Genomic DNA, 26,198 nt, shown 5'->3' with positions numbered 1-26,198 from the left:
CAAGAGTTGGGATTAAAGGTGTGTACACACAACAACTCTCTTCCTTTTTTTTTTGTTTTTTGCTTTAAGAACTTCAACTTTCAGCTTGCATATATTTTAACACACTTTAAACCATTCAGAAATTTTCTCTGTCTTTGAATCTCTCTTTAACTGTATATCTCTCTTTTTCTGACCACGTGAGTCTTTAATTTGCCAAGCAATCTCAGTAGGACTAAAGGCATGGCTTTGCCAGCTAGATCCAGTCCATTCCTTAGCTTTCCAGCCTCATGGCGGATATACAGGCTGCAGCCATGTTTATAGCCACACCTCTATGGCGGTTCAAGGTCCCTGCCAGCCAGCAAGCTACAACAGACAACACTCAAATCCTCTCTCGGTAGCTGGCCCTCCTGCCTCAAACAGTCAGAGTTTGCCCTGGCAGGATGGCCCAGAAAGCCGGCATTTTTAAACAGCGCAGCTTTTTTCCTGCTACGGTTAAAAACCGAAAAACATGCGTTCAGCTTTTTGTCAACACTGTTTAAGTGTTTCGTGGCAGGACCTCTTAATGAGCTGCAGGCTTTGCAGCTGAAGCTGAGTCAGGAAGCCTCTCTTAGATGAGGCGCTTGCTTGCCTCTAGCAAGTAGAGCAGACCCAAGAAATTGCCGTAAGAAACATGCTTTACTCTATTCTTTTCTAAGCTTTCTCAGGCTTTCTGTGGACTCAGTTAGCCACACGTCTGGGCGTCATTTGTAGTAATATGGACGGCGGCAGGGTTGCGTCCCCAAATCCCCAGCCGCCTGGCCTGGCTAGCTCAGTCGGTAGAGCATGGGACTCTTAATCCCAGGGTCGTGGGTTCGAGCCCCACGTTGGGCGCCATTTGTAGTAATATGGACGGCGGCAGGGTTGCGTCCGCAAATGCCCAGCCGCGTGGCTCGGGTAGCTTATGCCCCAAATAATTACACGGACACTGTATTCTTTTAAACACTGCTCTGGCCCATTTCTAATCATCTGTGTAGTGCCCCTAGGTGCGCATACCGGGAAGATTCTAGCCTAAGTCCATCCTGGGTTGGAGCTTCATAGCGTGCGTCTTCCCTGGAGCAGGTAGCATGGCGTCTCTCCTGCGTCTGCTCCGGAGAGCAGAGCTGCGGAGTCTGACCTCACTTCCTCTTCCTCCTGGCATTCTGTTCTGTCTACTCCTCCCACCTATCTTCTAACCAATGAAATGGGCCAAGGCAGTTCCTTTATTGCTTAGCCAATGAAATCAACAGATTGATATATGACACTCCCACATCACCTTACAAAAGCCCTCTGCAGGATCAGAAAAGTAGCCTAGTAGCCGGAAGGGAAGCTCAAGCAAGAGATCAAGCTGAAGGTAGACGTTGCTTTTTAAAAGAGAGAGAGACCACAACTCAATGGGCTGGTATCTCAGTGGCTATTCAGGAAACATCACAGAGAAAGGATCTGCTTCATGCATGAGAATCACCGATGATTTCCCTTTAAGAAAAATACCCATCAAAACTCCCAATAACATCATCAGCATTCAACAACATGTCTATGATTTCTTTGCCTTGCCTTTGATTGTGCAGTAAATGATGCTGATAGTTAATCTGTGCAATTAATGCAAATTTCCTTGTAACCGACTAGACAGAATTGACAGGTTATCTTAAACACAGCAGGGAGTCACTCTACGATGGAACTGGTTCATCATCACCTGTGTGACAGTGACATAATTAAGATGTTTCCTTTGTCTATAAATCTCATTATGTTCAACATGATATGTTGTCATACAGATTTCTTAGGGTTTTGTCCCACTGGTGGTTTCCTTGGTATGCTTACATAATTTTTGCCAGATCCAATCAGTTTTGCCATGCACTCTCAGCTCCACGTCATTGTGTTCCCCTTATGTTCCAGTCCAGGCATTTTAGACCTCTTGTAACTGTTGAAAGAGTATCTCATGTTCCACCTAAATGATTTAGGGTTTTATTTAGGCTGGGTTTTATCTTCCATCACTGAGTTCATTGACTTTCCTTGGGCGTAATTCCTGGGACACTGAGCCTAACTCCTGGGGGATTCCTCCAGTTATTTCTCCTTTCTTAGATAGTTTACACTCTCACTATTACTGTGAGAGTGTTTCTGTAGCAAATATTCTTCTCAAGATGAGAAGAAACTTCAATATTACAATCCATTTGTTATTGTGATTTAAATACACACACACAAACACACACAAGTTAATGCACATACACTAATGTTATCTCAATTAATGGGGCCATTCTGGGGATGTCAAGATCGATATCTCTCGAGTGGTTCTCAGAAGGCCATAGGGTGACCCTCTCTAGGTACTTAAGCAGGGAGGAGAGGTTGACCGCACTGTGACATGTCCCTAGGAACTATGTGTGCCTTGTCCCATAGTCAGACTGATGATTGACTATCTTGAAAACCACCATGGAACTTTTGTTTGGCAAATGATGGAGGTCAAGTCAGGGTCAAAATCAGAAAACTAGATGGAGCTTCCAAGCTCCAGTGGAAGAGCAGATGGATGGAGAAAAAGAGCAAGGATGTCAGGAATATAAGGGCTTGGTCCACACTATGAGACACTGTGCCTGAACTAAGGGGATTTCAACTAATCCAGTGACCTGGGAATGAAAGAACATGGGATCAAACTGGAAGCTCTGAATGTGGCTGACAATTGGGGCAGACGGAGAAGCCAAAGATAATGGCACTTGCAATTGTCTGCATATCATACACTGGCTTTTTGTGATCATATTTTTTGTGGATGCATACCTTGCTAAATCTGGATGGATGAAGGGTGGGCTTGGACTTCCCACAGCTCAAAGTACCCTGCCATCTATTTGGGCTGGTGTTTGAGTGGAGAGGTTTATTTGCGGAGCAAGAAGAATGTGGGAGGAGGAAGAAAAGTGGAAAGTTTGATAATTATTATTATGAAGTAATGGAAAAATCAATAGAAAATAACCAATGAGGACATTGGAGCTAGGAAAAAAAATCATGTGAGTTGTTGATTCAGACCAAAAATTATTTTACAGAAAAAAAAAAACACATAAAGGCGTTGAGTTACTTGGAAAATATGACTCAAGTAATTGGGAAGAAGATTGGGGTTTTTATTTTGGGTCTTCCTGGGGCTGTATGAGCAGCATTTTAGGACCTGTATGCTGCATATCTGGGGGATAGTAGGGAAGAAACCTGGCTAGGAGGAGTTTTATGACATAAGTAGAGCCTTGATGATGTCACAAAGCTTTGGTTGGGGGTGGCAACTCTGTTCCACATGAAGCACTAGTCTTCTGTGAAGGTGGGCTTACTATCTTCACGGTGGCTGAGGAGGTCAGTTCAGCTCTTGGGCTCCACAACTGTTCAACCGAATTTCCAGAAGTTGGAATCTAGAGAGCCAAGTTATTTTCTTTTGTTAAATATGTTTAGGAAGCAACTAGGACCTCTGTAGTCAAAGAAAGGTTTCTTTCAAATCTGCTCTGGGTCCAAAATTTATGTCGTTAACAGCTCCTATATTTGATAGCTGGAGGACGGTTAATGTCAGGTATTCTCCCCACTCTATCTTTGCTAAAAATGTCCAATTCCTCAGTCCACTTAAATGGCAAAGATCCTCTTTGTCCATATGTGTTTTAAAAGATAATTATTTCTAATAGGTGCTGTTGCACAGATTAAGGTTTCTTTCTTTTGGCAGTTTGACTCACAGTATTCACTTCTCTAATGAAGATACAGAATATCATTATGTAATCAACCTGGATCTAGGTCAGCAGACACAATAGAGAGAGCCAGTGGACTGGAGTGCCATGACCTTGGGCAGGTGGTTATAGATCAGCCAACTAACCAGTAGCTTGAGTGGTAAGGAGAGGAGTGGCTGTTCTTTGAATTCTTTGCCATCTGTTCAGATATTTCTTTCTCACTTTAGGTATAGGCATAGCTTCTTCTCTCATTGATATAGTAAGTCAGGAAGTAGGTTTCTCAGTAGAGGTCAATTGCATTTTGTAGCAGGAATATGTCTCTGATACACATATACTGAGCTGTAGACAAGAGTTTGATAATTTTCCTATTAATTTCTTAAGAACATATTCCATTTAGGTATCCAAATCTATTCAGCCCTGCCTTTTTCACCTGCTCCAAAGTTATTCCTAAAAAGAGCCTTGACCTCACATCCTCACCTTCTTATCCTTGCAGGCACTTATGGTGGACGAAACCACTTTGTGTCTGATTTAAAATGAAGAGTTCTTCCTATGCAGAGATTGGCAGCTATGAAGCCCAAGCACAGACACAGAGCCAAGAGACAGAGGAACAGGAGTGCTGTGGCCTATCTCAGAAAGTCTCCCGCCATGATGAAGATGCCTCTTAGTATGAGTTGCATGCCACATCTCCAGAAGAAGAATGGGCCATCGCTCCAGAAGCAAAAACTTAGTAAGCCTTTTGAGGCCCTGGAGAATATTGTTGGCCGCAGAATTTCTCATGGCTGGAAGGAAGCCAATGAACCAGTCACCCATTGGAAAGCCATCATTCTAGATCAACTGCCAACATATCCCTCTCTCTATTTGTTGAAATATGATGGGATTGATTGTGTCTATGGCTTGGAGCTTCATAGTGATGAAAGGATTTTAAACCTGAAGATCCTGCCTAATAATGTGCCATTTCCTCAGGTGACAGACACTCATCTCTCAAACACCATAGTTGGCAGAGCAGTGAAACATACATTCATGGGCACAAATGGCTCTAAGAATGACTGGAACGGGATGGTCCTAGAAGAGGTGCCAATCATGAAGACCTGGTTTTATATTACCTACAAGAAAGATCCCGTCTTGTACATTTACCACCTCCTGGATGACTACCTGGAAGGCAACCTCCACATCATGCCAGGCTCTAAGGAAGAGTGGAGTGGCGTGTTCCCAGATGATGTGCAGACCATACCGACCTGTTTCTACATTGTCAACGAGAATGATCCGGTCCTGTACCTTTACCACCATCATGATGATTCCATTGAAGGCAACCTCCACATCACGCCTGAATGTCCTCCAGTAGAGGTGACTGTGGAATTAGACAGGGACTCCTTGGAGGGCAAAAGAGTGCAGTACAACAAAAAAGTTGGAACCCAAGAGATAGGTAAAATTATTTGCCAAGTTCCCAACAAACCTTCTGTGTATTTCATCAAGTTTGATAATGACTTCCATATCTATGTCTATGATTTGGTGAAGATCTGTTAAAGTGAAATTCTCAAATTTTGAGGGGCAGACTTAATTCTCTCTGTGTTAATGTGTTTTTTCAGAGATATCTCAGGTCTTCTATGAAAGCTGGTATCTTTTCCAATGGATTATTCTTTCTCAAAGAATAAAAATTTGTTAACATGTTGTGTTATTTGGTCAATGATGGATTGTGTTTGGTGGATGGGGCATCACAGAAATACATGCCTCAAAACAAAGCAGGATTTATGGTCTTTTCCCCTTGGAGAGTAAAGGACTGGGGATGCGTGGTGTGGTAAAGGACAAGATGGCGGTCAAGGAAGCAGTGGAGAGGGGACAAAAAGTTGTATGATCTCGGGGCGGTATGAAGCTTGAGAGAAAACCATGTCAAATGGAAAGATGTCACCGATATCAGCGTGAGGTATTGGGACTTAAGAGGATAAAGAGTAGATTAATCAGGAAGGGACACAAATGTATACTCAAAATCAGAGAAATTTAGGTTTCATTTGATGAATGGTTTAATTCGTACTGGCTGTAAGTCAAAGGATGTTTGATCTCCACAAGAGCATGTTGCTTAGTGAAAAGTGTCTCTGCTCAGTTGCTCTTCTCCAGCAAGTTACATCAAGCTACCTACTTAGTTTTGTCAGAATTCTGTCTGCCACCTACTTTGTCATGCCTGGATTCGGTATGCCTTGAACTCTCATAGGTCTTATCCATGCCATCCAACCCTTGTCAGTTCATTTAAATAATTGCCCTGCCATATCTGGAAAACAGTGTTCCCTTTCATTGATCATGTTCTGTAGTACTTGGGCTATAAAACTCATGAACACACTCACCCACACACAGGATAAACATGTACATATGATGCCCATTAGTGTGTGACATGCACACATATGGTGAATGCACCGAACTCCATAATATCAGTAAAGTAGGGAATCCATGATGCTAGGTGGAGTCTGGCAAAGACCCCACACACCCATCAAACCGCCAAATACCAGTATGGTACTGATGTCTGACTCCCATCCTGTAAGGAACCTGCCATCCTGTAACTGGGCTATTTTTGGTTTCTTCATTTTCACAAACTTGGTTAAAATGTTAGAGTTGTCAAACTGGGAGTTAGGGTCCAGCATGTAGATCAGCTGTCCCAGGTCAGGTGATTTGGCTACAATTTGGGTGAGAAATTGTACCAGGGAATTCTGGTACACCCTCTCCTCTTCCTCTCCCTGTCCTCATCATCACTCTTGTGGGTGGGCCTGGAGCACAAAGAAGGTAAAATGGAATAAGCCTCCTCCTTAGTGGAAAACCTTGTCAATCCTTAATTTGACCTGACTCTCTGAGGGAATGCAGCACATTTTTTCCTACTAGGTCTCCTCATTCATTGGTTCACTCATTTTTCCAATGAATGATTGAATTCATCCATTCTTCCCTGTCTCTCTCTCTTCTTTCTTCCCTTCTTCCATGTCCCCCTTGATTGTAGAAATTTGAGAAGCAGGGCTGCATCCCCATGGGGCCGCCTTGTAAGGTTATGCTCTGAAATAACAACACAAAACTATTCATTTCAACACTGCCTGCCCCATTATTTTCACCCTCTTAACCCATGTCTAATAATGTATATTGCAGCACGAGGTGCGCTTAGAAGGAAAGATTTAGCATGTCTGACCTGGTGGCTGGCTGTATCGCCATCTGCCTCAGAGTGCAGAGCTACCATTTCTGCCCATGGGAGAGGTGCATGGCATCCCTAAGCTCAATTCCTATTCCTCCCAGCATTCTCTTATGTTTGTTCCAGCCACCTATGTTCTAACCTTTCAGGCCAAACAGTTTCTTTATTTAATTAACCAATGACCTATACTCCATCATTACTCCTATTTCTGTTTAAACAAGAACGGAATCTTTAACTTTAACATAGCAAAATTACATATAACAAAACAGTTATCAAGCAAGAATTACAGTTACAATATTTATATCTATTTTATCTTTTATCATAACAATGGAAAACTATAACTATCTATCTCTTCTTCAACTCCATCAGAGACTCCAGAATAATACAGTATTACCTAAGCAAACAAAAAGTAAGCCATTTTCAAACTCTAGAAATGACAGAGACATCTCGCTGCCTGGACAGTCACCCAAAGTTCCTCTGTACCGTTGGTGTTTCCATCCTCAGCCTACAGGCCCATAGTTTCCAGCAGACATTTCCATGAAGCAGGAAATTTCAAAGGCAGTCACTATCTGCTTGTCTGGAAGAATGTTTTGCTGACCCTTTCCTGAATCAGGAACACGAAAAGATCATCTCACCTTTAGGCAAGTTCAGTAGTCCTCTCTCTGAGTGTTTTCTGTGTACAGTTTATGCATCAATCCAGGCAAGAGCAGTTTCTTCCCCAAATGGCTATCAAACTCCATAAGGATCCTCTTTGATGCCCATCTTCTTCCTGAAGTAGATATGTGCTGCCAAGAGTAGAGTGTCTCACTGTCATGAAAAACCCTAAGGTAATAAAACATTAAATAGCCTTTTTTGTAGTCTAGAGAGATATGAATAATGCCTATCTGACTGAAATATATATATCTATGTAGCTAGAAAATCTAACTAACATGACTACAAACTTGACTATTATTAATGATTATCCATTAATAACCTATATACATTATATTTTTAAATGAACTACACAATCACAGTACCTTAATTAGATCAAAAATGCATATACATATAACAAAATTGACCTAAAATCTCTATCAGTAAAGCAAAATCTATACTAATGCAAATATTCATATCTATATCACATCCGTCTTTAAATGTAAAAGAACGTTTATAAGCCATATTTGGGAACGTGGGTGCAGTTTTTTCTCTCCAAAATGCTTCTTGCTGAATGGTGGCATCATTATTGATTTATCTCAGTTGGCAGTTGAGCGAAGCAATTTTTTAAAGGTGTTCACAGCAACCTTTAAGTATGGCGTGGTCCATCCTACCATATTAGGATAGAGGCATCCACAGACTATCACCCTCCGTGAAAACAAAATAGAAACTCCTTTCCAAAGCATCATGTCCTTAGATCCAAATTTCAAAGTCAAGGCACTTTCAAAATATCTATGTTGGATTATTTCAGCAGCTTTTATAAAGAAACATCTTTTAGCAGCTATTGCTACTGCCTCAAAATTCAAATGATTCAAAAAGAGCATAATAGCATACAATATCAAAATTCGCTGTGAATTTTCCATCTTTGTGCGCTTCAATTTAACCACTAATTTGTTTATTTTTCCTTTTTATTTTTTGCCTTTTGAGACAGGTTCTCTGTATCTTTGACCTGGAATAACTCTGTATACCTGTCTGTCCTTGAAGTCTCAGAGATCTGCATCTCTCTGCCTTTCAAGCATTGGGATTAAAGGTGTATGCTACTACACATTGAACTCACAAAGATCTGTTTGTCTCTGCCTTCAAGGCACTGGGATTAAAGGTGTGTGCTACCTCACCTTGAAGGTACAGAGGTCAATCTCCCTCTGCCTCCCATGTGTTGGGTTTACAGGTGTGTACTACCACACCCAACAACTCTCTTCCTTTTTTTAACTTTAAGAACTTCAAATTTTAGCCTGCACATATTTTTAACACACTGTAAATCATTTAAAAATTTTCTTTGTCTTTGAATCTCTCTTTACTCTATTTCTCTCTCTGTTTTTCTGAACACATGAGTCTTTCATTTACCAAGCAATCTCAGTAGGACTAAAGCCGTGGCTTTTCTGGCCAGATGTAGCCCATTCCTTAGCTTTCTGCCATTCCAACCTTGTGGCTGAGGTACCGAACAGAGCCGCATTCAGTGCCACAAGTCTACAGTGTTTCAAGGTCCTTGCCATCAAAGAGGCTGCAACAGACAACACTCAAGCCCTCTTTCTGTAGCTGGCCCTCCTTCCTCAAACAGTCAGAGTTTGCCCAGGCAGGATGGCCCAGAAAGCCGGCATTTTAAAACAACACAGTTTTTTTTCCTGCTACTGCTGAAAACATACAAGCATTCAGTTGGCTTTTATCAACACCATTTAAATGTTTTGTGGCAGGACCTCTTAAAGGCTGCAAGGTTTTGCAGCTGAAGCTGAGTCAGCAAGCCTCTTTTAGATGAGAGCCCTTGCTTTCTTCTAGCAAGCAGAGCAGACCGAGAAATCGCTGCTACCAAGAAAACATGCTTTACTCTTTCCCAAGCTTTCTCAGGCTTTCAGTGGATTCAGTTGTCCTCAAGGCTACAAGCCATTCTGTAGTTATTTGAGCAGCGAGGCTGTGTCCCCAGCACCATGGCCGCATGAAGGTTATGCCTGAAATAAATACACCAAAACTTTATTCTTTTAAACACTGCTGGCCAATGAGATTCAGCATTTTAACCCATTTCTAATAATCAGTGTAGTATAACGAGTTGCACTTACCAGGAAAAATTCAGCATGTCTGACATGGTGGCTGGCTGCATCAACATATTCCTCAGAGAGCAGAGCTATGGCATCTGCCGGGGAGAGGGGAGCATGGTTTCTCTGAGCTCACTACCTCTTCCTCCCGGCATTCTATTTTGTTTACTCCACCTACCTATGTTCTAACCTATCAGCTGAAGCGGATTCTTTCTTTAATTAATCAATAAACTTCTTCTGTCACTTTATCCTTTCAACAGCTTGCCCATATAAATCTCCCATGTGTCTTCTGTTGTATAATCTTTCATTTGTAAAGAACTTGCACTCTCAGGGGAGGATTTTTCTGACATCTCTGTGGATGGAGATCATATGAGGAAGGTCAGATGAGCAACCATGACAACTCTAATGCTGTAGAGTTAGGTGGACCAGAGATTGATGGCTGACATTCCTGTGCTATGCATCAGATGCCCCTGAACTCTGGCCCTGTTGACAGACAGGCAGACATCAAGTTGGTCACACATACTTAACTCATTCAGGTTCACAGATACTGTAAATGGAGTTTTAATTCTTCTCCTAAACTAATAAAAAAACCAAGATTAGGAGAAGAGAAGAGCCTGAAGTAAGGCCTCAAAATGGGTCATTTTGCAAAGGAAAGGTTACCTGCCTCCATGTATGCTGTCTCCCTTTCTTAGTCAAATCCATCCTTCCAGTGTCTAGCTAACAGCTAACCATAGGATTGAACCCAACTGCCTTTGATTTCTGAAATAAGTGCTGTCCCCTTAAGGTCTCATAACAGCACAGGAAGGTTTGTAAGACTGTCCCAGCAACAATTTAAAGCAATTCTAGGACACCAAAGATGCAGCAAATTTGGTTAATTGGTAATATAGATCATTCTAATGGGACAAAATAATTTAGAATTAAAAAAAAACAGATTGGTGTACTAACGATGAATTTATGTGATATGGCACACACAGGCTTCTGGCACTGAACACTTCATGCTCAGTGGGTTTTGGAGATTGTCGTGACCCTGAACCTAGCTGGAGGCTTTGGGGCCTTGAAAGGACAAGACTTAATATTTCAGGACATCCTTGTACTTGGTGCCCACTGTTTACTGATTTCCTTACAGAGAATGAGCTGCCATCTACTCCTGCTGCCATGCCTTCCCCACATGAACAGAGAGAAGACCCTATACACACAGGTCGCTTGTATCACATGTGAAGGCATAAGTCACAAACAAACTCCCACAGCAGTTTAGAATTGTGATTAATAGAATGATTAGTTCTTGAAAGGGGAAAAACTTAGAGATCACAATCCCTGACAAAAGCCCTCTGCAGGATCAGAAAAGGAGCCTAGTAGCCGGAAGGGAAGCTGCCCTCTGCAGGATCAGAAAAGGAGCCTAGTAGCCGGAAGGGAAGCTCAAGCAAGAGATCAAGCTGAAGGTAGAAGTTGCTTTTCAAAAGAGAGAGAGACCACAACTCAATGGGCTGGTATCTCAGTGGCTATTCAGGAAACATCACAGAGAAAGGATCTGCTTCATGCATGAGAGTCACCGATGATTTCCCTTTGAGAAAAAAACCCATCAAAACTCCCAATAACATCATCAGCATTCAACAACATGTCTATGATTTCTTTGCTTTGCCTTTGATTGTGCAGTAAATGATGCTGATAGTTAATCTGTGCAATTATGCAAATTTCCTTGTAACTGGCTAGACAGAATTGACAGGTTATCTTAAACACCGATGGAACTGGTTCATCATCACCTGTGTGACAGTGACATAATTAAGATCTTTCCTTTGTCTATAAATCTCATTATGTTCAACATGATATGTTGTCATACAGATTTCTTAGGGTTTTGTCCCACTGGTGGTTTCCTTGGTATGCTTACATAATTTTTGCCAGATCCAATCAGTTTTGCCATGCACTCTCAGCTCCACGTCATTGTGTTCCCCTTATGTTCCAGTCCAGGCATTTTAGACCTCTTGTAACTGTTGTAAGAGTATCTCATGTTCCACCTAAATGATTTAGGGTTTTATTTAGGCTGGGTTTTATCTTCCATCACTGAGTTCATTGACTTTCCTTGGGCGTAATTCCTGGGACACTGAGCCTAACTCCTGGGGGATTCCTCCAGTTATTTCTCCTTTCTTAGATAGTTTACACTCTCACTATTACTGTGAGAGTGTTTCTGTAGCAAATATTCTTCTCAAGATGAGAAAAACTTCATTATTACAATCCATTTGTTATTGTGATTTAAATACACACACACAAGCACACACAAGTTAATGCACATACACTGATGATATCTCAATTTATGGGGCCATTCTGGGGATGTCAAGATCGATATCTCTCGAGTGGTTCTCAGAAGGCCATAGGGTGACCCTCTCTAGGTACTTAAGCAGGGAGAAGAAGTTGACCACACTGTGACATATCCCTAGGAACTATGTGTGCCTTGTCCCATAGTCAGACTGATGACTGACTATCTTGAAAACCACCATGGAACTTTTGTTTGGCAAATGATGGAGATCAAAATCAGAAAACTAGATGGAGCTTCCAAGCTCCAGTGGAAGAGCAGATGGATGGAGAAAAAGAGCAAGGATGTCAGGAATATAAGGGCTTGGTCCACACTATGAGACACTGTGCCCGAACTAAGGGGATTTCAACTAATCCAGTGACCTGGGAATGAAAGAACATGGGATCAAACTGGAAGCTCTGAATGTGGCTGACAATTGTGGCAGACGGAGAAGCCAAAGATAATGGCACTTGCAATTGTCTGCATATCATACACTGGCTTTTTGTGATCATATTATTTGTGGATGCATACCTTGCTAAATCTGGATGGATGAAGGGTGGGCTTGGACTTCCCACAGCTCAAAGTACCCTGCCCTCTATTTGGACTGGTGTTTGAGTGGAGAGGTTTATTTGCGGAGCAAGAAGAATGTGGGAGGAGGAAGAGAAGTGGAAAGTTTGATAATTATTATTATGAAGTAATGGAAAAATCAATAGAAAATAACCAATGAGGACATTGGAGCTAGGAAAAAAAAAAACATTCATGTGAGTTGTTGACTCAGACCAAAAATTATTTTACAGAAAAAAAAAACACACATAAAGGGGTTGAGTTACTTGGAAAATATGACTCAAGTAATTGGGAAGAAGATTGGGGTTTTTATTTTGGGTCTTCATGGGGCTGTATGAGCAGCATTTTAGGTCCTGTATGCTGGATATTTCTGGGGGTTAGTAGGGAAGAAACCTGGCTAGGAGGAGTTTTATGACATAAGTAGAGCCTTGATGATGTCACAAAGCTTTTGTTGGTCGTGGCAACTCTGTTCCACATGAAGCACTAGTCTTCTGTGAAGGTGGGCTTACTATCTTCACGGTGGCTGAGGAGGTCAGTTCAGCTCTTGGGCTCCACAACTGTTCAACCGAATTTCCAGAAGTTGGAATCTAGAGAGCCAAGTTATTTTCTTTTGGTAAATATGTTTAGGAAGCAACTAGGACCTCTGTAGTCAAAGAAAGGTTTCTTTCAAATCTGCTCTGGGTCCAAAATTTATGTCGTTAACAGCTCCTATATTTGATAGCTGGGGGACGGTTAATGTCAGATATTCTCCCCACTCTATCTTTGCTAAAAATGTCCAATTCCTCAGTCCACTTAAATGGCAAAGATCCTCTTTGTCCATATGTGTTTTAAAAGATAATTATTTCTAAGAGGTGCTGTTGCACAGATTAATGTTTCTTTCTTTTGGCAGTTTGACTCACAGTACTCACTTCTCTAATGAAGATACAGAATATCTTTATGTAATCAACCTGCATCTGGATCAGGAGACACAATAGAGAGAGCCAGTGGACTGGAGTGCCATGACCTTGGGCAGGTGGTTATAGATCAGCCAACTAACCAGTAGCTTGAGTGGTAAGGAGAGGAGTGGCTGTTCTTTGAATTCTTTGCCATCTGTTCACATATTTCTTTCTCACTTTAGGTATAGGCATAGCTTCGTCTCTCATTGATATAGTAAGTCAGGAATTAGGTTTCTCAGTAGAGGTCAATTGCATTTTGCAGCAGGAATATGTCTCTGATACACATATACTGAGCTGTAGACAAGAGTTTGATAATTTTCCTATTAATTTCTTAAGAACATATTCCATTTAGGTATCCAAATCTATTCAGCCCTGCCTTTTTCACCTGCTCCAAAGTTATTCCTAAAAAGAGCCTTGACCTCACATGCTCACCTTCTTATCCTTGCAGGCACTTATGGTGGAGGAAACCACTTTGTGTCTGATTTAAACTGAAGAGTTCTTCCTATGCAGAGATTGGCAGCTATGAAGCCCAAGCACAGAAACAGAGCCAAGAGACAGTGGAACAGGAGTGCTGTGGCCTATCTCAGAAAGTCTCCCACCATGATGAAGATGCCTCTTAGTATGAGTGGCATGCCACATCTCCAGAAGAAGAATGGGCCATCGCTCCAGAAGCAAAAACTTAGTAAGCCTTTTGAGGCCCTGGAGAATATTGTTGGCCGCAGAATTTCTCATGGCTGGAAGGAAGCCAATGAACCAGTCACCCATTGGAAAGCCATCATTCTAGATCAACTGCCAACATATCCCTCTCTCTATTTGTTGAAATATGATGGGATTGATTGTGTCTATGGCTTGGAGCTTCATAGTGATGAAAGGATTTTAAACCTGAAGATCCTGCCTAATAATGTGCCATTTCCTCAGGGGACAGACACTCATCTCTCAAACACCATAGTTGGCAGAGCAGTGAAACATACATTCATGGGCACAAATGGCTCTAAGAATGACTGGAACGGGATGGTCCTAGAAGAGGTGCCAATCATGAAGACCTGGTTTTATATTACCTACAAGAAAGATCCCGTCTTGTACATTTACCACCTCCTGGATGACTACCTGGAAGGCAACCTCCACATCATGCCAGGCTCTAAGGAAGAGTGGAGTGGCGTGGTCCCAGATGAGGTGCAGACCATAACGACCTGTTTCTACATTGTCAACGAGAATGATCCGTTCCTGTACCTTTACCACCATCATGATGATTCCATTGAAGGCAACCTCCACATCACGCCTGAATGTCCTCCAGTAGAGGTGACTTTGGAATTAGGCAGGGATTCCTTGGAGGCCAAAGAGTGCAGTACAACAAAAAAGATGGAACCCAAGAGATAGGTAAAATTATTTGCCAAGTTCCCAACAAACCTTCTGTGTATTTCATCAAGTTTGATAATGACTTCCATATCTATGTCTATTATTTGGTGAAGATCTGTTAAAGTGAAATTCTCAAATATTGAGGGGCAGACTTAATGCTCTCTTTGGGAATGTGTTTTTTTCAGAGATACCTCAGGTCTTCTATGAATGCTGGTATCTTTTCCAATGGATTATTCTTTCTCAAAGAATAAAAATTTGTTAACATGTTGTGTTATTTGGTCAATGATGCATTGTGTTTGGTGGATGGGGCATCACAGAAATACATGCCTCAAAACAAAGCAGGATTTATGGTCTTTTCCCCTTGGAGAGTAAAGGACTGGGGATGCGTGGTGTGGTAAAGGACAAGATGGCGGTCAAGGAAGCAGTGGAGAGGGGACAAAAAGTTGTATGATCTCGGGGCGGTATGAAGCTTGAGGGAAAACCATGTCAAAAGGAAAGATGTCACCGATATCAGCGTGAGGTATTAGGACTTAAGAGGATAAAGAGTAGATTAATAAGGAAGGGACACAAATGTATACTCAAAATCAGAGAAAATTAGGTTTCATTTGATGAATGGTTTAATTCGTACTGGCTGTAAGTCAAAGGATGTTTGATCTCCACTAGAGCATGTTGCTTAGTGAAAAGTGTCTCTGCTCAGTTGCTCTTCTCCAGTAAGTTGGACATCAAGCTACCTACTTAGTTTTGCCAGAATTCTGTCTGCCAACTACTTTGTCATGCCTGGATTCGGTATGCCTTGAACTCTCATAGGTCTTATCCATGCCATCCAACCCTTGTCAGTTCATTTAAATAATTGCCCTGCCATATCTGGAAAACAGCGTTCCCTTTCAGTGATCATGTTCTGTAGTACTTGGGCTATAAAACTCATGAACACACTCACCCACACACAGGATAAACATGTACATATGATGCCCACTAGTGTGTGACATGCACACATATGATGAATGCACCGAACTCCATAATATCAGTAAAGTAGGGAATCCACGATGCTAGGTGGAGTCTGGCAAAGACCCCACACACCCATCAAACCGCCAAATACCAGTATCGTACTGATGTCTGACTCCCATCCTGTAAGGAACCTGCCATCCTGTAACTGGGCTATTTTTGGTTCCTTCATCTTCACAAACTTGGTTAAAATGTTAGAGTTGTCAAACTGGGAGTTAGGGTCCAGCATGTAGATCAGCTGTCCCAGGTCAGGTGATTTGGCTACAATTTGGGTGAGAAATTGTACCAGGGAATTCTGGTACACCCTCTCCTCTTCTTCTCCCTGTCCTCATCATCACTCTTGTGGGTGGGCCTGGAGCACAAAGAAGGTAAAATGGAATAAGCCTCCTCCTTAGTGGAAAACCTTGTCAATCCTTAATTTGACCTGACTCTCTGAGGGAATGCAGAACATTATTTCCTACTAGGTCTCCTCATTCATTGGTTCACTCATTTTTCCAATGAATGGTTGAATTCATCAATTCTTCCTTGTCTCTCTCTCTTCTTTCTTCCCTTCTTCCATTTCACCCTTGATTGTAGAAATTTGAGCAGCAGGGCTGCATCCCCATGGGGCCGCCTTGTAAGGTTATGCTCCGAAACAACAACACAAAACTATTCATTTCAACACTGCCTGCCCCATTCTTTTCAGCCTCTTAACCCATGTCTAATAATGTATGTTGCAGCACGGGGTGCGCTTAGAAGGAAAGATTTAGCATGTCTGACCTGGTGGCTGGCTGTATCGCCATCTGCCTCAGAGTGCAGAGCTACCATTTCTGCCCATGGGAGTGGTGCATGGCATCTCTAAGCTCAATTCCTATTCCTCCCAGCATTCTCTTATGTTTATTCCACCCACCTATGTTCTAACCTTTCAGGCCAAAGAGTTTCTTTATTTAATTAACCAATGACCTATACTCCATCATTACTCCTATTTCTGTTTTAACAAGATCGGAATCTTTAACTTTAACATAGCAAAATTACATATAACAAAACAGTTATCAAGCAAGAATTACAGTTACAATATTTATATCTATTTTATCTTTTATCATAACAATGGAAAACTATAACTATCTATCTCTTCTTCAACTCCATCAGAGACTCCAGAATAATACAGTATTACCTAAGCAAACAAAAAGTAAGCCATTTTCAAACTCTAGAAATGACAGAGACATCTCGCTGCCTGGACAGTCACCCAAAGTTCCTCTGTACCGTTGGTGTTTCCATACTCAGCATACAGGCCCATAGTTTCCAGCAGACATTTCCATGAAGCAGGAAATTTCAAAGGCAGTCACTACCTGCTTGTCTTGAAGAATGTTTTGCTGACCCTTTCCTGAATCAGGAACACGGAAAGATCATCTCACCTTTAGGCAAGTTCAGTAGACCTCTCTCTGAGTGTTTTCTGTGTACAGTTTATGCAACAATCCAGGCAAGAGCAGTTTCTTCCCCAAATGGCTATCAAACTCCATAAGGATCCTCTTTGATGCCCATCTTCTTCCTGAAGTAGATATGTGCTGCCAAGTGTAGAGTGTCTCACTGTCATGAAAAACCCTAAGGTACTAAAACATTAAATAGCCTATTTTGTAGTCTAGAGAGATATGAATAATGCCTATCTGACAAAAATATATATATCTATGTAGCTAGAAAATCTAACTAACATGACTACAAACTTGACTATTATTAATGATTATCCATTAATAACCTATATACATTATATTTTTAAATGAACTACACAATCACAATACCTTAATGAAGATCAAAAATGCATATACATATAACACAATTGACCTAAAATCTCTATCAGTAAAGCAAAATCTATACTAATGCAAATATTCATATCTATATCACATCCCACTCTAAATGTAAAAGAACGTTTATAAGCCATATTTGGGAACGTGGGTGCAGTTTTTTCTCTCCAAAATGCTTCCTGCTGAATGGTGCCATCATTATTGATTTATCTCAGTTGGCAGTTGAGCGAAGCAATTTTTTAAAGGTGTTCACAGCAACCTTTAAGTAGGGCGTAGTCCATCCTACCATATTAGGATAGAGGCATCCACAGACTATCACCCTCTGTGAAAACAAAATAGAAACTCCTTTCCAAAGCATCATGTCCTTAGATCCAAATTTCAAAGTCAAGGCATTTTCAAAATATCTATGTTGGATTATTTCAGCAGCTTTTATACAGAAACATCTTTTAGCAGCTATTGCTACTGCCTCAAAATTCAAATGATTCAAAAAGAGCATAATAGCATACAATATCAAAATTCGCTGTGAATTTTCCATGTTTGTGCTCTTCAATTTAACCTCTATTTTGTTTACTTTTCCTTTCTATTTTTTGCCTTTTGAGACAGGTTCTCTGTATCTTTGACCTGCAATAACTCTGTATACCTGTCTGTCCTTGAAGTCTCAGATATCTGCCTCTCTCTGCCTTTCAGGCATTGGGATTAAAGGTGTATGCTACTACACATTGAACTCACAAAGATCTGTTTGTCTCTGCCTTCAAGGCACTGGGATTAAAGGCGTGTGCTACCTCACCTTGAAGGTACAGAGGTCAATCTCCCTCTGCCTCCCATGTGTTGGTTTTACAGGTGTGTACTACCACACCCAACAACTCTCTTCCTTTTTTTAACTTTAAGAACTTCAAATTTTAGCCTGCACATATTTTTAACCCACTGTAAATCATTTAAAAATTTTCTTTGTCTTTGAATCTCTCTTTACTCTATTTCTCTCTCTGTTTTTCTGACCACATGAGTCTTTCATTTACCAAGCAATCTCAGTAGGACTAAAGCCGTGGCTTTGCTGGCCAGATGTAGCCCATTCCTTAGCTTTCTGCCATTCCAACCTTGTGGCTGAGGTACCGAACAGAGCCGCATTCAGTGCCACAAGTCTACAGTGTTTCAAGGTCCTTGCCATCAAAGAGGCTGCAACAGACAACACTCAAGCCCTCTTTCTGTAGCTGGCCCTCCTTCCTCAAACAGTCAGAGTTTGCCCAGGCAGGATGGCCCAGAAAGCCGGCATTTTAAAACAACACAGTTTTTTTTTCCTGCTACTGCTGAAAACATACAAGCATTCAGTTGGCTTTTATCACCACCATTTAACTGTTTTGTGGCAGGACCTCTTAAGGGCCGCAGGGTTTTGCAGCTGAAGCTGAGTCAGCAAGCCTCTTTTAGATGAGAGCCCTTGCTTTCTTCTAGCAAGCAGAGCAGACCGAGAAATCGCTGCTACCAAGAAAACATGCTTTACTCTTTCCCAAGCTTTCTCAGGCTTTCAGTGGATTCAGTTGTCCACAAGGCTGCAAGCCACTCTGTAGTTATTTGAGCAGCGAGGCTGTGTCCCCAGCACCACGGCCGCATGAAGGTTATGCCTGAAATAAATACACAAAAACTGTATTCTTTTAAACACTGCTGGCCCATTAGTTTCAGCATTTTAACCCATTTCAAATAATCAGTGTAGTATAACGAGGTGCACTTACCAGGAAAAATTCAGCATGTCTGACATGGTGGCTGGCTGCATCGACATCTGCCTCAGAGAGCAGAGCTATGGCATCTGCCGGGGAGAGGGGAGCATGGCTTCTCTGAGCTCACTACCTCTTCCTCCCGGCATTCTATTTTGTTTACTCCACCTACCTATGTTCTAACCTATCAGCTGAAGCGGATTCTTTCTTTAATTAATCAATAAAATTCTTCTGTCACTTTATCCTTTCAACAGCTTGCCCATATAAATCTCCCATGTGTCTTCTGTTGTATAATGTTTCATTTGTAAAGAACTTGCACTCTCAGGGGAGGATTTTTCTGACATCTCTGTGGATGGAGATCATATGAGGAAGGTCAGATGAGCAACCATGACAACTCTAATGCTGTAGAGTTAGGTGGACCAGAGATTGATGGCTGACATTCCTGTGCTATGCATCAGATGCCCCTGAACTCTGGCCCTGTTGACAGACAGGCAGACATCAAGTTGGTCACACATACTTAACTCATTCGGGTTCACAGATACTGTAAATGGAGTTTTAATTCTTCTCCTAAACTAATTAAAAAACCAAGATTAGGAGAAGAGAAGAGCCTGAAGTAAGGCCTCAAAATGGGTCATTTTGCAAAGGAAAGGTTACCTGCCTCCATGTATGCTGTCTCCCTTTCTTAGTCAAATCCATCCTTCCAGTGTCTAGCTAACAGCTAACCATAGAATTGAACCCAACTGCCTTTGATTTCTGAAATAAGTGCTGTCCCCTTAAGGTCTCATAACAGCACAGGAAGGGTGTAAGACTGTCCCAGCAACAATTTAAAGCAATTCTAGGACACCAAAGATGCAGCAAATTTGGTTAATTGGTAATATAGATCGTTCTGATGGGAGAAAATAATTTAGAATTAAAAAAAACAGATTGGTGTACTCACGATGAATTTATGTGATATGGCACACACAGGCTTCTGGTTCTGAATACTTCATGCTCGGTGGGTTTTGGAGATTGTCGTGACCCTGAACCTAGCTGGAGGCTTTGGGGCCTTGAAAGGACAAGACTTAATATTTCAGGACATCCTTGTACTTGGTCCCCACTGTTAACTGATTTCCTTACAGAGAATGAGCAGCCATCTACTCCTGCTGCCATGCCTTCCCCACATGAACAGAGAGAAGACCCTATACACACAGGTCGCTTGTATCACATGTGAAGGCATAAGTAACAAACAAACTCCCACAGCAGTTTAGAATTGTGATTAATAGAATGATTAGTTCTTGAAAGGGGAAAAACTTAGAGATCACAATCCCTTACAAAAGCCCTCTGCAGGATCAGAAAAGGAGCCTAGTAGCCGGAAGGGAAGCTCAAGCAAGAGATCAAGCTGAAGGTAGAAGTTGCTTTTTAAAAGAGAGAGAGACCACAACTCAATGGGCTGGTATCTCAGTGGCTATTCAGGAAACATCACAGAGAAAGGATCTGCTTCATGCATGAGAGTCACCGATGATTTCCCTTTAAGAGAAAAAATCATCAAAACTCCCAATAACATCATCAGCATTCAACAACATGTCTATGATTTCTTTGCCTTGCCTTTGATTGTGCAGTAAAAGATGCTGATAGTTAATCTGTGCAATTATGCAAATTTCCTTGTAACTGACTAGAGAGAATTGACAGGTTATCTTAAACACAGCAGGGAGTCACTCTACGATGGAACTGGTTCATCATCACCTGTGTGACAGTGACATAATTAAGATCTTTCCTTTGTCTATAAATCTCATTATGTTCAACATGATATGTTGTCATACAGATTTCTTAGGGTTTTGTCCCACTGGTGGTTTCCTTGGTATGCTTACATAATTTTTGCCAAATCCAATCACTTTGCCATGCACTCTCAGCTCCACGTCATTGTGTTCCCCTTATGTTCCAGTCCAGGCATTTTAGACCTCTTGTAACTGTTGTAAGATTATCTCATGTTCCACCTAAATGATTTAGGATTTTATTTAGGCTGGGTTTTATCTTCCATCACTGAGTTCATTGACTTTCCTTGGGTGTAATTTCTGGGACACTGAGCCTAACTCCTGGGGGATTCCTCCAGTTATTTCTCCTTTCTTAGAAAGTTTACACTCTCACTATTACTGTGAGAGTGTTTCTGTAGCAAATATTCTTCTCAATATAAGAAGAAACTTCAATATTACAATCCATTTGTTATTGCGATTTAAATACACACACAAACACACACAAGTTAATGCACATACACTGATGATATCTCAATTTATGGGGCCATTCTTGGGATGTCAAGATCGATATCTCTCGAGTGGTTCTCAGAAGGCCATAGGGTGACCCTCTCTAGGTACTTAAGCAGGGAGGAGAAGTTGACCGCACTGTGACATGTCCCTAGGAACTATGTGTGCCTTGTCCCATAGTCAGACTGATGACTGACTATCTTGAAAACTGCCATGGAACTTTTGTTTGGCTAATGATGGAGATCAAGTCAGGGTCAAAATCACAAAACTAGATGGAGCTTCCAAGCTCCAGTGGAAGAGCAGATGGATGGAGAAAAAGAACAAGGATGTCAGGAATATAAGGGCTTGGTCCACACTATGAGACACTGTGCCTGAACTAAGGGGATTCAACTAATCCAGTGACCTGGGAATGAAAGAACATGGGATCGAACTGGAAGTTCTGAATGTGGCTGACAATTGGGGCAGACGGAGAAACCAAAGATAATGGCACTTGCAATTGTCTGCATATCATACACTGGCTTTTTGTGATCATATTTTTTGTGGATGCATACCTTGCTAAATCTGGATGGATGAAGGGTGGGCTTGGACTTCCCACAGCTCAAAGTACCCTGCCCTCTATTTGGACTGGTGTTTGAGTGGAGAGGTTTATTTGCGGAGCAAGAAGAATGTGGGAGGAGGAAGAGAAGTGGAAAGTTTGATAATTATTATTATGAAGTAATGGAAAAATCAATACAAAATAACCAATCAGGATATTGGAGCTAGGAAAAAAAAAACATTCATGTGAGTTGTTGACTCAGACCAAAAATTATTTTACAGAAAAAAAAAACACATAAAGGGGTTGAGTTACTTGGAAAATATGACTCAAGTAATTGGGAAGAAGACGGGGGTTTTTATTTTGGGTCTTCATGGGGCTGTATGAGCAGCATTTTAGGACCTGTATGCTGGATATTTCTGGGGGTTAGTAGGAAAGAAACCTGGCTAGGAGGAGTTTTATGACATAAGTAGAGCCTTGATGATGTCACAAAGCTTTGGTTGGGGGTGGCAACTCTGTTCCACATGAAGCACTAGTCTTCTGTGAAGGTGGGCTTACTATCTTCACGGTGGCTGAGGAGGTCAGTTCAGCTCTTGGGCTCCACAACTGTTCAACCGAATTTCCAGAAGTTGGAATCTAGAGAGCCAAGATATTTTCTTTTGGTAAATATGTTTAGGAAGCAACTAGGACCTCTGTAGTCAAAGAAAGGTTTCTTTCAAATCTGCTCTGGGTCCAAAATTTATGTCGTTAACAGCTCCTATATTTGATAGCTGGGGGACGGTTAATGTCGGGTATTCTCCCCACTCTATCTTTGCTAAACATGTCCAATTCCTCAGTCCACTTAATGGCAAAGATCTTCTTTGTCCATATGTGTTTTAAAAGATAATTATTTCTAATAGGTGCTGTTGCACAGATTAATGTTTCTTTCTTTTGGCAGTTTGACTCACAGTACTCACTTCTCTAATGAAGATACAGAATATCTTTATGTAATCAACCTGGATCTGGATCAGGAGACACAATAGAGAGAGCCAGTGGACTGGAGTGCCATGACCTTGGGCAGGTGGTTATAGATCAGCCAACTAACCAGTAGCTTGAGTGGTAAGGAGAGGAGTGGCTGTTCTTTGAATTCTTTGCCATCTGTTCAGATATTTCTTTCTCACTTTAGATATAGGCATAGCTTCCTCTCCATTGATATAGTAAGTCAGGAAGTAGGTTACTCAGTAGAGGTCAATTGCATTTTGCAGCAGGAATATGTCTCTGATACACATATACTGAGCTGTAGACAAGAGTTTGATAATTTTCCTATTAATTTCTTAAGAACATATTCCATTTAGGTATCCAAATCTATTCAGCCCTTCCTTTTTCACTTTGCTCCAAAGTTATTCCTAAAAAGAGCCTTGACCTCACATCCTCACCTTCTTATCCTTGCAGGCACTTATGGTGGAGGAAACCACTTTGTGTCTGATTTAAACTGAAGAGTTCTTCCTATGCAGAGATTGGCAGCTATGAAGCCCAAGCACAGAATCAGAGCCAAGAGACAGTGGAACAGGAGTGCTGTGGCCTATCTCAGAAAGTCTCCCACCATGATGAAGATGCCTCTTAGTATGTGTTACATGCCACATCTCCAGAAGAAGAATGGGCCATCGCCCCAGAAGCAAAAACTTAGTAAGCCTTTTCAGGCCCTGGAGAATATTGTTGGCCGCAGAATTTCTCATGGCTGGAAGGAAGCCAATGAACCAGTCACCCATTGGAAAGCCATCATTCTAGATCAACTGCCAACATATCCCTCTCTCTATTTGTTGAAATATGATGGGATTGATTGTGTCTATGGCTTGGAGCTTCATAGTGATGAAAGGATTTTAAACCTGAAAATCCTGCCTAATAATGTGCCATTTCCTCAGGTGACAGACACTCATCTCTCAAACACCATAGTTGGCAGAGCAGTGAAACATACATTCATGGGCACAAATGGCTCTAAGAATGACTGGAACGTGATGGTCCTAGAAGAAGTGCCAATCATGAAGACCTGGTTTTATATTACCTACAAGAAAGATCCGGTCTTGTACATTTACCACCTCCTGGATGACTACCTGGAAGGCAACCTCCACATCATGCCAGGCTCTAAGGAAGAGTGGAGTGGCGTGGTCCCAGATGAGGTGCAGACGATAACGACCTGTTTCTATATTGTCAACGAGAATGATCCGGTCCTGTACCTTTACCACCATCATGATGATTCCATTGAAGGCAACCTCCACATCACGCCTGAATGTCCTCCAGTAGAGGTGACTTTGGAATTAGGCAGGGATTCCTTGAAGGGCAAAAGAGTACAGTACAACAAAATGATGGAACCCAAGAGATAGGTAAAATTATTTGCCAAGTTCCCAACAAACCTTCTGTGTATTTCATCAAGTTTGATAATGACTTCCATATCTATGTCTATGATTTGGTGAAGATCTGCTAAAGTGAAATTCTCAAATTTTGAGGGGCAGACTTAATTCTCTCTTTGGGAATGTGTTTTTTCAGAGATACCTCAGGTCTTCTATTAATCCTGGTATCTTTTCCAATGGATTATTCTTTCTCAAAGAATAAAAATTTGTTAACATGTTGTGTTATTTGGTCAATGATGGTTTGTGTTTGGTGAATGGGGCATCACAGAAATACATGCCTCAAAACAAAGCAGGATTTATGGTCTTTTCCCCTTGGAGAGTAAAAGACTAGGGATGCGTGGTGTGGTAAAGGACAAGATGGCTGTCAAGGAAGCAGTGGAGAGGGGACAAAATTTGTATGATCTCGGGGCGGTATGAATCTTAGGGAAAACCATGTCAAATGGAAAGATGTGACCGATATCAGCGTGAGGTATTGGGACTTAAGAGGATAAAGAGTAGATTAATCAGGAAGGGACACAAATGTATACTCAAAATAAGAGAAAATTAGGTTTCATTTGGTGAATGGTTTAATTCATACTGGCTGTAAGTCAAAGGATGTTTGATCTCCACTAGAGCATGTTGCTTAGTGAAAAGTGTCTCCGCTCAGTTGCTCTTCTCCAGTAAGTTGGACATCAAGCTACCTACTTAGTTTTGCCAGAATTCTGTCTGCTACCTACTTTGTCATGCCTGGATTCGGTATCCCTTGAACTCTCATAGGTCTTATCCATGCCATCCAACCCTTGTCAGTTCATTTAAATAATTGCCCTGCCATATCTGGAAAACAGTGTTCCCTTTCATTGATCATGTTCTGTAGTACTTGGGCTATAAAACTCATGAACACACTCACCCACACACAGGATAAACATGTACATATGATGCCCACTAGTGTGTGACATGCACACATATGATGAATGCACCCAACTCCATAATATCAGTAAAGTAGGGAATCCATGATGCTAGGTGGAGTCTGGCAAAGACCCCACACACCCATCAAACCGCCAAATACCAGTATGGTACTGATGTCTGACTCCCATCCTGTAAGGAACCTGCCATCCTGTAACTGGGCTATTTTTGGTTCCTTCATCTTCACAAACTTGGTTAAAATGTTAGAGTTGTCAAACTGGGAGTTAGGGTCCAGCATGTAGATCAGCTGTCCCAGGTCAGGTGATTTGGCTACAATTTGGGTGAGAAATTGTACCAGGGAATTCTGGTACACCCTCTCCTCTTCTTCTCCCTGTCCTCATCATCACTCTTGTGGGTGGGCCTGGAGCACAAAGAAGGTAAAATGGAATAAGCCTCCTCCTTAGTGGAAAACCTTGTCAATCCTTAATTTGACCTGACTCTCTGAGGGAATGCAGCACATTTTTTCCTACTAGGTCTCCTCATTCATTGGTTCCCTCATTTTTCCAATGAATGATTGAATCCATCCATTCTTCCTTGTCTCTCTCTCTTCTTTCTTCCCTTCTTCCATTTCCCCTTTGATTGTAGAAATTTGAGCAGCAGGGCTGCATCCCCATGGGGCCGCCTTGTAAGGTTATGCTCCGAAATAACAACACAAAACTATTCATTTCAACACTGCCTGCCCCATTATTTTCACCCTCTTAACCCATGTCTAATAATGTATGTTGCAGCACGAGGTGCACTTAGAAGGAAAGATTTAGCATGTCTGACCTGGTGGCTGGCTGTATCGCCATCTGCCTCAGAGTGCAGAGCTACCATTTCTGCCCATGGCAGAGGTGCATGGCATCTCTAAGGTCAATTCATATTCCTTCCTGCATTCTCTTATGTTTATTCCACCCACCTATGTTCTAACCATTCAGGCCAAAC

The sequence above is a fragment of the Microtus pennsylvanicus genome, chromosome Y (assembly GCF_037038515.1).
Source record: "Microtus pennsylvanicus isolate mMicPen1 chromosome Y, mMicPen1.hap1, whole genome shotgun sequence".
Lineage (NCBI taxonomy): Eukaryota > Metazoa > Chordata > Mammalia > Rodentia > Cricetidae > Microtus > Microtus pennsylvanicus.
This window is presented reverse-complemented; position numbering follows the sequence as displayed.